Source organism: Hyposmocoma kahamanoa, unplaced genomic scaffold (assembly GCF_003589595.1).
Source record: "Hyposmocoma kahamanoa isolate Upper Pololo Valley unplaced genomic scaffold, ASM358959v1 87, whole genome shotgun sequence".
NCBI lineage: Eukaryota > Metazoa > Arthropoda > Insecta > Lepidoptera > Cosmopterigidae > Hyposmocoma > Hyposmocoma kahamanoa.
Window position 1 is genome coordinate 14,221,858 of NW_020654422.1, and position 13,821 is coordinate 14,235,678.

Genomic DNA, 13,821 nt, shown 5'->3' on the forward strand with positions numbered 1-13,821 from the left:
CAAATGAATTACGAAACAGAGATACAAACCTGGATTCGAAACCACGTTCTCTGCTTGAGAGGCAGTAGGTCAAACCATTAAGCTACACGGCTATTGCACCAAACAAATGCTAAACAAATATTAATTATACAAAAGATGAGCAACTTGTGGTAAACTTATCACTAAAGATGATATCTTTCAGCCAATCCAAGGCAATGAGAACAAAGGTCATAAGCGGGTGACAGCGTGCAAGAGAGAAAGAGGGAGAAATATTATAAATTAACAGATAAATAAAAAAATACCAACACTTACATAATTATTATCAACACATGCTAAGGGTTTAAATTTATTCATACTAAGGATTTAAAAATTTAAAAATTTTAAATTTTAAATAAAATATTGCTTTTACTTTACAGAAATACTTTACTAAGATAAGTCCGTTCAGTTAAAGCGCACAAAACTTAGGCACTAAATTTATTGGCACACTTAGTAAGTTTAATCGTTTATAAAGGAGAAAGTGATTATTTTAAATAACAGACTTTGTGAACAAATTTATTTATAGAACACAATCTTTAATTAATTTAAAAATTTAAGAAGAACCATTTTAGCGAAATTTATTCTAGTGAATTATATAAAGTCTGCCGAAACCAAAAAAATCTTGGCAAAATTCCAAAGAATCGGGCTTGAAAAGGCTTGTGATAGAATAGTGAGAAACGAACTACGGAATCATTACCGATGAATGGAGTGAACAACCATCTGATTCAAACATTACAATTTGTTTAGGGAGTTACCACACTTATCGATACGGAATCGCATTAAGCCTCGCTTAAAGTCTGCAGTCTGCAAGCATATCATGGATAAACCTACACATTCAATGTAGTTTGACAAACCCCAGGGCCTTGCAAAAGAAGTCCGTTATCTACCCAGGATGCTGCGAGAGGCCATTGAAATTTAAAAATATCCTAATTTCAACGCGGAAGATGGTTTCTCCGTACCACCAGTTTGGGATCCAGTATTTCCTCTAATGAAAAATCCCAAACAGACATAAGACTGCAGTACTAATTAATATGTTTTAATTTATTCTAATTTCTATTATTAATTAATAATAAATTGAACTTAATAAAAATTAATTCAATAAAATAATTTGTAAAACTTAATGTAGCGTAAATTGGAATGTTTCTTTGTAAAATTAATTAATAACTATTGTAAATATAGTGAAAAAATAGGGTGGTTTGCATTAATATTAGACATAACTGGTTGATGACTGTACCACCTCAGTCAACCGTGACCATGGGACCTGTAAAGGGCCCGAAACGTCGGTTTGTTTGAAAAAACAAATATACGCGATTTAAATCCGGAAAAAAAGTTTCATTTCCTATAATAAATTATAATTGAAAAATATCCTGTTGGATTGAACAATAAAATAATTTACAAAACTGTTTAGAATCATTTTGTGTCATAAAATATTTTCAATTTAAAAAATTAGTGGGAAATAAGAAGGGTCACGGCCCATAAGAAATTGTGCAAAAGAAACATCTTAGAATATTCTTTATATTGGGAACATAAAATATGTTTTGACTTCTATATCAGTGGCTAATTTGTCAAATATTGACTTTTGTTTTTACTCAGGCAAACTATTCTTCGAACGGTTCTTTCAGGTCACCCCAGAATCTCAGCAGTTTTATTCGCACACTCGCAAAAAGACCAATATTCGTTTAGTGGCCAGGTTAGAAATGTATCCTTGTAGACATTAATTACCATAATCTTCTCGATTACGGACATTGCAGGGCGTGGTCCTTTTTTTGCCTCCATAGTGGTTATGTTTACACGAACGCAAGCAAACACAAACGTAACAACAGAGTAAAACCAAAAGTCAACAAAAAAAAATAACAAAACTAAAATTCAACCATTAAAAACAAAAACTCAACAACATGACGTATACGCAGCAAAGAACACATATGATAACGACTGCCGCCATAAACCGAATGAAGAAACAAAATCGCAATGATGCGCTGGTGCGGATGTAACCTGACCCATTATCCATCCCTATCGATCAAAAACTGACTTCATTTTTAATTCATTATAATTCACACTATGAACCAATGTATTATTTCAATTTTATAATTCTTCCATATTTATTATATTATTTAAATGAATATCAAATGAATTGCCTGACGACCTCGCAGCGTGGTGTGTGACAATCCTCTTAGCACAGCTGCTTAAAAAATTACGTATTTATGGCTAAACTCCGGCATTGTATACGTCCATAGAAAAGTCATATTCCCAAATATTAGTACATTTTCAGTACAACAATCTCATTTATTAGTATTCACTCTTTTTAATAAAACTGTAGATTGGCAACTCACATAAACAGATAGATTCTCCCCTACATCTTTTAAATACACGTATTTTCAAAAAGGAAAATGTTTAATGGGTTGTACCGCTTATATGTCCGAATACTCGAATGTATAGATAGAGAGATACTCCGTCACTGCTGGTCGTGTTGCAACTTTTCTGTTACCGATTCTATTCAAACCGAATCGTCGACTAATTATATTGTAAATTAGTAATTTTTTGAACTTTAAAGTAACAAGACGAATCTAGAATAATACAACGTACTAATAAATTGATAGCAATATATATTTTTTTTACCGTGAATCGACATCTGCTGAGTATAACACCTTTTTAAAAGTAATGGGCGATTTATTTTCTCCAATAGTATTTTACTGAAATATAAATCGGCTTTATAATTGGATATTTCGAAAACTGTCTAAAATACGCCGTAGCTGATAGCGATCCCCTGACAGCATTACTTGCGTAAAGGACGAAAGGGACACTAAGCCAAATATTTTATTAACCTAGACAGTTAATACAGGGGGCCGAAAAAGTTGATACATTAATTAACTTGCGAATAAGTCCGTTGGGTGAAAGAGTCACTTCGTTACACGCAAGCGCAATAAGGATCTGTCAAGATACGCCCTTATAGGTAGTGCGAACGCGACTATCGGAGAGGAAGCACGACCGCCGATTTACTTTACACAGCCGATGTTTTCATTAACCTAGAAAACACGAAATTGAACTCTGGTGATGGAACGTTGCGTGAACATAAATTGATTGTAAAAAAAAGTGTTAATACCTCAATTTGCTTAAACGGATAGTGTGTTGGAAATTTGAAAATTCCTACTTTTTTATGGTTGTGCTTCTAAAGTGTTTGTGCGATGTGTTTGATGATGTACGAGGGAAGTTTATTTCAGTTTACGGTAAGTGGACCGTGTTCGCTTAAGTGTTTTCGCGTAGTATTTGTGTTCTGTGCCATGTTTATGTTATGACGATATTACGGCGGTTGCGTATATTTTACGCCAATCCTATCTTTTTTTCCTTTTGAGAGGAGACGATGATATTTATTTGTTCGGTAATCCTTTTTCGTATTCTATCAAGTGTGAAAATTGATAACAAAATAACTTAAGTACCTACCGACAAAAGAATTTACATATTTATTTCGGATTAATAGTTTTGTCTTTTATTGAAATTATGTTTGAAATGGGTTGGTACAATAACTTTTGAACGCATTGTTTTATATTTATAAATATTTTTATATTGTATCTCTATTTAGTTTCTAACATTATTATTCAGGCAAACAGTTACGTACATGGATTATATAATATTAATGACAACTGATAAATAATGAATACCATTAACATAATATTTTTATACACTTAATTCAAAACGTAACGAAAATATAAGCTGAATTAAAATTAAACAACTCTGTAAATTATTTATATTTTAATTTTCTTCAATTACGGTCAGAATGAGGAATTATTCAAATTTTCTAATATCTAGTATTGTTTTTCTCTCAAAGATCTCGATGATCTCAACGAATATGAGATGATCCCAACAACCGTTTGTACTAAAGCAATATGGAAACCAATCTTTTTTAAATTTATTCTAGTCTGGGTATTATTAGTAGTACCTCAGAGTGAATTCAATTCCTCTGGTACCTACTCATATTACAAGGAATTCCCGTATTTGAGACAAAGCAATTGGAATAGTTGTAGACATTGTCATTTTGAATGTTATTATGTTGATTATTGGGTAATTACCCAGAAGCAAAAATTTAGCAAAATAATGACAAATTATGAACATTTTGTTAAACTTAATATTCTTCGTTTGACTACGTTTTTTTTAGCATTGAGTTCAATCTTGTGAGGCGGTAGCATGTTGGGAATATTCACTATTAGTGCAAACTTAATTAATGTAAACATAATATTGCCATAATATTACCTTTTAATATTTCCTTACAAGATCTCTCGCCATATTTCCTCAATGTTGGAATAAAGATAGTTTGTTGTGGTATCAAAGTTTCATTTAAAATAACCGAAATTTCCTCCAGGCATCTGCCAAACAATATTTAGAAATGTATATATTTTTATATAAAAACTTCGCAGTGTCTTTATTTTCAGAATTTTTAATTTGAATCGGTATTAGAAAACTTCACTCTAATTACATCTTTCAGTCACTCACCGGAAAACAATCTAAATATTTAAAAAATACTTTTAAAAACAAAAAAGTTGGTAAATCTCCGAAGTGTTTATCCTTATCTGAGAGTTCGCAGCCTTAATTGCGAAGTTAAGTGTTTTTGGCTGTAAAATTCAGAAGTTGAACTTCAATTATTGTCGTTAATTAGGAACCTTTTGATCGATTAATAATTTACAAACAAGAAGGACAAAGTTAACACTTTCATTTTGTCTCCGTTCATTCTTATTTATACAGTGTTAAGGCGTGAGAGTGAACAGTGTATAACTTTTCCAAACCAGACTGGTGTGTAAAGCATCCACAGCCTCAAAGGAGGCTGGTTGAAACGGCACAAGATATTGATTTCAGATGAATTCATCGCTAAGTAAAACAAAGGATTTTTTTTAAACGGGCGCCTGGTGAAAGTCGACACGTCTATTCATATTGGCGCTGCGCTGGCACTGTAACCGTCACCCTAATACAGAAAGTTGGTTGACACATGTGACTGTAGGTTGTAACAAAACAGGAACGCCGTTCCGCTCATACTGCTGCTAGGCTCTTGTACAAGTAGAGCTACTGCTACTAGAATACAATCCAGCCGTTGATTTCTCTGGTAATAGGTTTATATCTATATGTAAAAACCGGCTGAAATGGTCCATCGTCTAGCAGTGCTGGTGTACAGCAGATTGAATGGTAGGGAGAGCCAGTGCAATCATATGTATCCACACGAGTTTTAAGGTTTGTTCTGCAGTCGCTTTAACGACTTTCCATCAGTTCGACCGCTCTAATTCTTGCATATATACTCTTTCTCCAATCGTATCGACGTCATACACAATAATGCTTGCTGTTCTGGTGGAATGTAGGTGGAAGGATTCGTCGCCGTAAGGTACTTGCTTATTGTTGCCCAGGCCAGTTGTGCGCCAGACATACAGGAAAGGAATGGTTCATCGCAAATGCATTGCTTGCATATTATCATTAGAGATCGGAATAGTACATTGTGTTTTAAGGACGGTAAATAAGAAATTACTAACGAGAGTCTATTAGAATACCGAAGCCGAAGACTGAGGATTTCGATGACTCGAGGTTTGGAATTTTTTACCGCCCGTGCTACATGTAACGTTTTTCATCACATTTGCAAGGAAATAATTATAATGATAATTGATTTCTTGTATGAATAAATATCGCTTCACAGCACAACAATTACAGCAAGTGACGGGTTTTTGTTCTTTTTTTATAAATAAAGAGATAGCCAGTTATTTTACCACATATAATACAACTCGAACTAAAATGTTCTAAAAGGCAAAAACGCATACAGCTATGTTGGTAAGATATAAAATAAATAATTACAAAATACTAAGAATCCTGCATTGAATTTATTAAATTAACTTAGCAAATGTTTCCCTTTTTCCTATACTTCAAGCTTATATGAAATAATTCAGATTTTTCGAGCATTAAAACTTTGTGCTTAATTTAACGTATAAGAGAAGTACAGTGCAACGAAATAATAGAATATAATGAATAATATAATAAAAATCCATTACCGGTATAAGGCGCGTAATTCACATATTATGGCACTATTTACGAGTGTAGAATACTTTGTATTTTTCTAGTTTTAAATTAGAATAAGCAGATTCTCCTTAATTTGTTATAATTTGACTGACTGGAATATGCTCCACCAACAAGAGTATAACTCTTAAGTTTGACGGTGACGGTAACAGCACAACATGCACTCTTTATGACTTACCGTTCGCTTATTCACTGTCATAGTTGTTTGCTCCCTTTTCGTGTATTATCTGTGTGTACCTTATATCTAATTGTTATTTTGGTTTTTCTTTCCTTTTTTAATTCCATTTTTTTCAATTTATAATTATGTTTCGTAATTGTTAAATGTACGTAAGTTGTGTTGTTTCTTTTTGGAATAAAACATTTTCTATTATATTCTATTCATACGTCTCTACGTATGAATAGAATATAATAGAAAATGTTAGAAAATGTCAGACTAAAATAGATACGGATACTCTTATCCGTATCTATTTTAGTCTGACATTGTTATATATTTATTATTGATTGTTTGCATGTGGATATAGTTAATGTATATCTTTCTTCTTTGTTTGTTTTTATATTATATTCAATGTATATTTATATGCGTAAATTATTATAATCTTTGATCCTATCTGGTTTTAATCTTATCTTGTCAATTTATGCACCGTCTATTAATTATTCTGAATCCAGCTTTTCTGTTGACTGGTATTGGCTTAATGGCATTAAGCTGCCATTGGTACTGTTTTTTGTGCAGTAAAGTAGAAATAGAGAAATGAAAAAAATGTAGTGGACCTTGCCATCTTGGGATGATAAAAAAGCAAAAAGTTCAATATAATTATAACTTTTTATAAACAAAATGTTTGCTGAATTACCGCGGTCTCCGCAACGATAACTGAAGCGCTCATGGAAGTCCCCATCAAACAAATCATATGAGCCCAAACACACGGTACCTACTGCGTATTGTTGAGTAATTCTTCTCACCTGTCTGCCATTTTCATCATCAGATCAACTCTAGGTCATCATAACATTTTATTTTCATTGGAATTACATCTATCCGGAACATATATACGGAAAGTGGGTAACATTCATACACCGCATTTATCTTGTAATTTGCCATCCTTAGAGGTAACATACTTTCTATAAATTTGAACAGGACTACTTTCCAACAAAAAAGGAATCATAGAAACCGATTCACAAATGTCAGAGTAATCAGGTACCGTACAAAAACAATCAAATTGAGAATTTCCTTTTCTTAAGTTATTACAAATAGTTATATTTAGTTATAAATATACTGCCGCAGTAAAGTAATTACTAGTTGCATGTCAAAAATATAAAACAAAATAAGTTGTAATAATTCGGCCATTTCAGAGGAAAGTATTGTTCTTTCAATATTAGTTCCTTGAAGTTTAAGTAAAATATAGTCAGATTATTCTCTGGTTTCGTCTTAGGCGTTTTCTTCATTGCATTTTTTAAGTTTGTCAACGGTCTCACTCCTTCCAATCCTTTTAGTAGCAGTAGAGCTCCTTGTGAAAGAGTTCATCCAGGGTATTACTGCCACCTTACACATTTCTGCTGCCAAGCAGTAATGTGAGAATTCCTGTGTTCCGGTTTTGAAGGGTAAGGGTAAGGGACTTTAAATCGGACGAATAACATTCGTAAATAACACAATTATATATATAGTATGAAATATAGTATGAAAAAATTTTTCAGATAATACTATATTAGACGTCATGTGCGTTATCGTGATTATTGTTTATGATAATTTTTCGTTATGGTAACATGTGCGTAAATGTAATGGACGCTAGCTCGCATATTAATAACTACAAGCTGTACTATAGGTTATTATTTTCATTTTTTAGTCTAGGTAATAATAATAACCGTGTACCAGACAACCTATCCCTTTGTATGGTCTCAAACTAGGGAATTCCCTGTAATATTACTCATATTAGAGCCTGAGCAACGGAATTCACTTTAAGACACTACCCAGAACACTCAAATCAGAGACCAAAACTAATTTAGAAAGTTATTTCTAACAGTGACCTAAAAGATAACTCTAGAGTTTCAGATTTCAGCTAAATCCGTAAATTTTTTAGATAACTTCTGTGCCTAATTTGTTTAAGTTTTGAGAATATAAACATAAATATTAAGTTGATCCACGGATCCACGCAAACAGAAATTCTAATATCGTTAAAACTTCCGTTCTTAAAATATATAAGAAACTAAGTCTTGTAAAAAAATTATGGCCAAAGTGATTTCAAACTTCAAGTCAAACGAAGTAACCTCAAAGTGGGAAGAAAATGGGAAACACGAAGATGAGCTCTGAAAGTTATCTTCCATTAATAATATATTATGTACTGTGAGTCACGTAGGCTTATAGTGGTGTTTTTCTTAATGACATGGCTCATTAGATAATGGTTGATAATAGACTTCCTGAATTCATCCAGCTATGGGTAGGCCTCTTATTATTTGTACCTTCCACCATGATCTTGCACTTGTCTCCCATCTATCCGTGTCATTTATTTTCTTCTTTATTTTATTTCATATTTTAGTTGAAATGATGATGTTGACGTTGATAGTGTTGTTACAAACCATTAAAAAAATAACATAAGTTAAATACGCAACTGATTTCCATTAGATTATAATTCTGTACATGTTGGAAGAAACATGTTTTATTTTCAGTTTTAAAAATGATTTTTAAATTACAATGACCTGACCTGTAAATACCCGAAACGTTTATTTGTTCGATAATAACAAATACACCATTTAGATCCTAAAAAAAAGTTATATTTCCAAAATAATAGAAATTGGTTAGGTATAGGCACAAATTAAAGATAACGTATAAACACTGGGTGCTAGATGAGATGGTTCCAGGTTCGATTCCGCGTAGGATCAATTTTAGGAAAATATTTCTTTTTAAATTGGCTTTATTCTCCATATCTGTCTCATAGTAACTGTTAATTTTCCGTTTCCAAAAATCAAATTTTATTATAACCACTACAATAAATACAGGACAAGCAAACAATGCAGAGGCCAAGTGCAACAGTCGGCCTTCTAGCTTGGCAGCAGTTTCCTTTGAGCAACCCTTGACTAAAAATAATAACTATATTTATTTATTTATTTATTTATTTATTGAGGAATGACAAACAATTATACATGGTGAGTTATACAGAATAAGAATATCGGTTTAGCTAATAGTACAATCAACCACATCATCCACAGATTACTACAAAAATATAAAATTTTAAATTGAAGCATAATCGCTAGTATAACTTTTTTAAAGTACAATGCTGACAAAGAAAATAATTTTAAAAGTACAATGCCGACAAAGACAATAAGTTTAAGAAACAAACAAACTTAATAACATTACTAAGTACAATTAAAAAAAAACAGTTTCACAATCCACTATATCTTCACCATCATCCCATTTATACGTCCCACTGCTAGACGTGGGTCTCCTCTCAGGCGAGGGTTTTAGACCTTAGTCAGCTACGGTGGCCCACCCAATATGGGTTGGCGGCTTCACACATTTTCCGAGGGTTGTGATTCTTCTTCAACGTGCAGGTTTCATCACGATGTTTCGTTCACCGAAAAGCTCATGGTAAATTTCAAATTAAATTTCGCACATAAATTCCGAGAAAGAACGGAAGAGTCAAGATACGAACACACAAATATCACTATGTATGCAATTCCGAGCTCTCGCTAACAGAACTAGACAAGAAGCTACTAGATGTGAGTATGTGCATACTCACAATGCGAATAAAGAAAGAGTACATGAACTTGAATAAGGTGATAAAATAATAATATAAATAACTGTAAATATGTATATAATATTATAACAAAATTAGCAACAAAACTATCGTGTAGCATGAGAACAAAAGAGTATGATGAATATGAGAATATATATTATATAATAATTATTATCTAATTAAAAGTAAAACCACATAAATGATATTTTTCACAAAAAGTCTCTAAACTATATAGCTGTGATGGTCGAACTTTAGGTTTTGCCATCTTACCTATTTGTGTGATTTGTCAACTTATATCTCAGGCTGACGGGCATAGCGGCAGCGCATTGATTAAGGCACTGCATTGTCCACTGTATCGCATGGATTGTATTGTCTACAGTAGACAATAATGACCGAGATTAGCTCTACACTTAAAGAGCGCAAATGTTTTGCGATTGTGCAGGCGAAATGTAACTAAATAACAAAAAGTATAATTGGTTGTTGTCACACACCTCTACTTCTTTCGCTTTGGAATATAATAGGTTTCTGTTAATATATCGATACGAGTAATTAACTCCTTCACCCGGCTGTTTCAGAAAAGCTAAGAAGTTTACTAACACTATCTAATAATCCTTATACAGTGTCAGAAGTTAGGAACGCCTCGCGGCTAATCCTGTAATCTTGATCTCGAACAGAGTTTGTATTTTAAGTTTGATTTACAATACAGTTAATATTAACTTTAATTAAACTACAGTACATTGTGATAACGTTTCATATAACATCGCGAAACGCACATATATATATTTTTTAATAACCATATTTGTCATCCACGTTATTAAAGAATTTAGAGATGTACGAATGTACGGGACACATCTTGTTACTACTACGGAAAACCCAATCAAGAATTGTTTTTTATTTTTATAATTTTTTTATCTTACCGAGTGACGGGACAAACACGTCGTGCGCCTGTTATGGATAAGCGACACACTTTTCTATAGTAGTTGCAGTGCCTCTCCGAGCAAAATCGCAGAGACCAAAAACACGGACCAGGGTCACCCAAATTTCGCCAGTATTCTTACGTCAAGTTCACATTACTGCTTGTCAGCAAAAATAGGTAAGATGGCAGTGCTAGTAGCAGAGCTCCTTGTGAAAGAGTTCGTCCAGGGAAGTACTGCCACCTTATCTGTTTCTGCCACCAAGCAGTAATGTGAGCATTACTGCGTTGCGGTTTAGAAGGGTGGGGCTTACAGGTACATGGGACTTGTCAACTTTTGTCTCAGGGTTTCGGGCGTAGTGGTAGTGCCCCTCGTATCTTTTCGATTTAAAGCTCTGAGTGGCATTGCAATTGTTATGGACAGGCGTGTAGTCTACCATCAGGCGTGTTCGTCCCGTCACTGAATATTATAAAAAAAGAACTTTCCTGGGCGTACTCTACCACAAGGTGCTCTATTGCTACTGAAACTGGAAATCGGGTGCTAGCTCATAAGTACATCTACTAGACTTGAGCGTAGTGTTGCAACATCTCGGAAGGCTCCGAATGATTTGCAAATTAATAACGGTCTTGTATGAGTTCGCCACCAAAGTCAAATTTTGTGGGTTTATCTGGTGCTGAATTTGAATTTCGAGAAGATTGACGTATATCCTTTACTTAGCAATTGTTTTTATTTTGTCCGTCTATTATATTTATTTATTGTAAAATGTTCACTTCTCAATCAATTCAAATGGTCAATTTACTTATTTTACGACTGTAACAGTTTCTCTTATTTGTTCTTGTGCACAGACAGTAAAGAGTATTTGTATTGCAATGTTTGTGGCGATGTGACCTCCTTACATCGTCGTCCGACCTTTTTATCGCCATCTCTCCGTTTCCTGGCTACTCGTTTTTAAGTTTTTAATCGTTCTTTAATTTGTTTGCTTCGCCATTCTGATTTTGTTTCATTCCATCATCACTCCCTGCCCGATCGCGGCAGCGCTCACGTATTCTCGTTAATTTTTTAAACCGTTTACAAATTACCAAAAATCTCTTGCGCCATAAACATTTTAAAGATCAAAAATATTAATAAAACGGGAAAAATATTCATAAAACTGGATTTATTACCACTATTTCGTTGCCCTTTTGAATTTTGAACTTTAAACTCGCTGAGCAAGATATGTGGACAAGTTATTATTAAAATTAAAATTGCCGTGTGTGCTGGGTAAGGCAAAAGTAAAATAAGTAACAAGTGAACAAAAAAGAAATTACCTATTGCTTCAATAAGTAATAGCTTTTAAAATTTAGAAGCAGGAAAATAAAATATGTCATAAATACTACATAAATCATGATTAAAGCCCCTAAATAAAGAAGAGTAAAAGAAATCATTGTACTGAGAAAGAATACAACGTAGAGTAACTCACTTGCCAGGATTTGTTTGACAGCGCGCCGTTTTAAACAGTGGGTAGGAGCGCGCACGTCGTCGATGACCTCTCATGGGTACATTGTATTTAATATTTTGCACAACATCTGTACAGTCAATTCAATTGTTACAAAGTCTATGGTAAAGTCTAAAATTATCCCTAAGAGGAATAAGCCGCGCTATTAAAATTTGTATTGGAAAATTATATTTGAAACGGGACGGTTTGAATTCAAAGTAATAAGAAAATCTCTTGGGCCTACTCATAGCTCCCACTCGACTTATGGTAAGAAAATTCTTGAACGCAAATAATGAAGCATTTTAACGTTCTTTTTCTAGTACCGTCGCTTATTTACGTAATTTAATCTAGACGAAATTACTTACGTAAATTAGTATAATACATAAATATAACTCGCATTTTGTCATTTAATTAATGACGTACCTGATTTATATAAAGCATGTTTTTTTTTTACATTTCCAACTTTCTCCTACCAGGAATCCATACCTCTTCATTCAGCGCCTTTTTTATGATACAAGTGTCTGGATGAACAAGTCGCACACCTGGTGGTAAGCGACACGCATGCCCATAACAATTGCAGTGCCACTCAGAGCTTTAAATCATAAAGATCTGAGGGGCACTGCTACTGCGCCCGTCACCCTGAGTCATAAGTTGACAAGTCCCATGTGTCTGTGATTTCACCAGCATCCTTACCCTTCAAAACCGGAATGCAGTAATGCTCGCATTACTGCTTGGCGGCAGGAAAAATGTAAGGTGGCAGAACTTCCCTGGACCAGAGCTCCGTCAATCGCTCAAGGTTATGCGTGCCTACCGCTGAGTGTGTCGACGTAGGTACAGTCAAGAGCACGTCAAGCTTAACACTTTGTACTTTGTACGTTGGATTTCAATCTTAAGACCCGGTATAAGCGCTCAGAGTGTAGTGCACACACATCTAAATGGTCGTACGGCACGTTTTGTAGGAAATTTTCGAAAGATTTTATAGACTGTATTCCAATACGATTACCCAATGCGGGTTGGGGTCTTCACACGTTTTCCAAAGACTCTGAACCTTCTTCGATGTGCAGGTTTCATCACGATATTTTTCTTCACCATTAGCGAGAGGTATGGCTACTAAACTTTCACAAATGTACGTACATGATATAAAAAAGTTATAGGTACATGTCTCCTCGGGATTCGAATCGTCGACGTCTAATTGAGAAACAGTTGTTCTCCCATCGTTTTACTGAATAAATAAAGGTATTTTTTGCAATTAGTGTATTATATGTATACACAGGCAAATTTGATAATAATGGGAGATTTTACTGCTGTTGTAGGGGAAGATAAAGTACCTAAAAGATATTGTTGGTGAGTTTGTCTTGGGAAAAAGAAATAATAGAGGTGAAAGGTTAATTCAATTTTGCAAAGAGGATAGTTTGTTAGTTTTAAATACTCAGTTCAAAAATCCAAAAAGAAGACTATATACATGGAAAATGCCTGAAGATATAGCACGATATCAAATTTATTTTGTACTTATTAAACAAAAATTTAGACACAAAGTAAAAAAATGCAGGACTCTGCCCGGGGCAGACCTGAATTCTGACTGTAACCTTTTAATTATTATCGTTAATTCATACTCAAAAAAGTGCAATAGAAAAGTAAAATCCAAAGAAATTGA

The 13,821-nt window shown here is 33.7% G+C and overlaps 1 protein-coding gene across 2 annotated transcripts in view; it reads left to right on the forward strand.

Moving 5' to 3' along the window:
* The first annotated feature begins 3,004 nt into the window (after positions 1 to 3,004).
* The window catches only part of LOC113235116 (nephrin-like), a 292,525-nt gene continuing 281,708 nt past the window's right edge, over positions 3,005 to 13,821 (forward strand). For both annotated transcript variants that reach the window (XM_026470692.1, XM_026470693.1), the window contains exon 1: positions 3,005 to 3,239. The gene's annotated coding sequence lies outside the window, so the exon portion shown is untranslated. The remainder of the gene's footprint in view (positions 3,240 to 13,821) is intronic.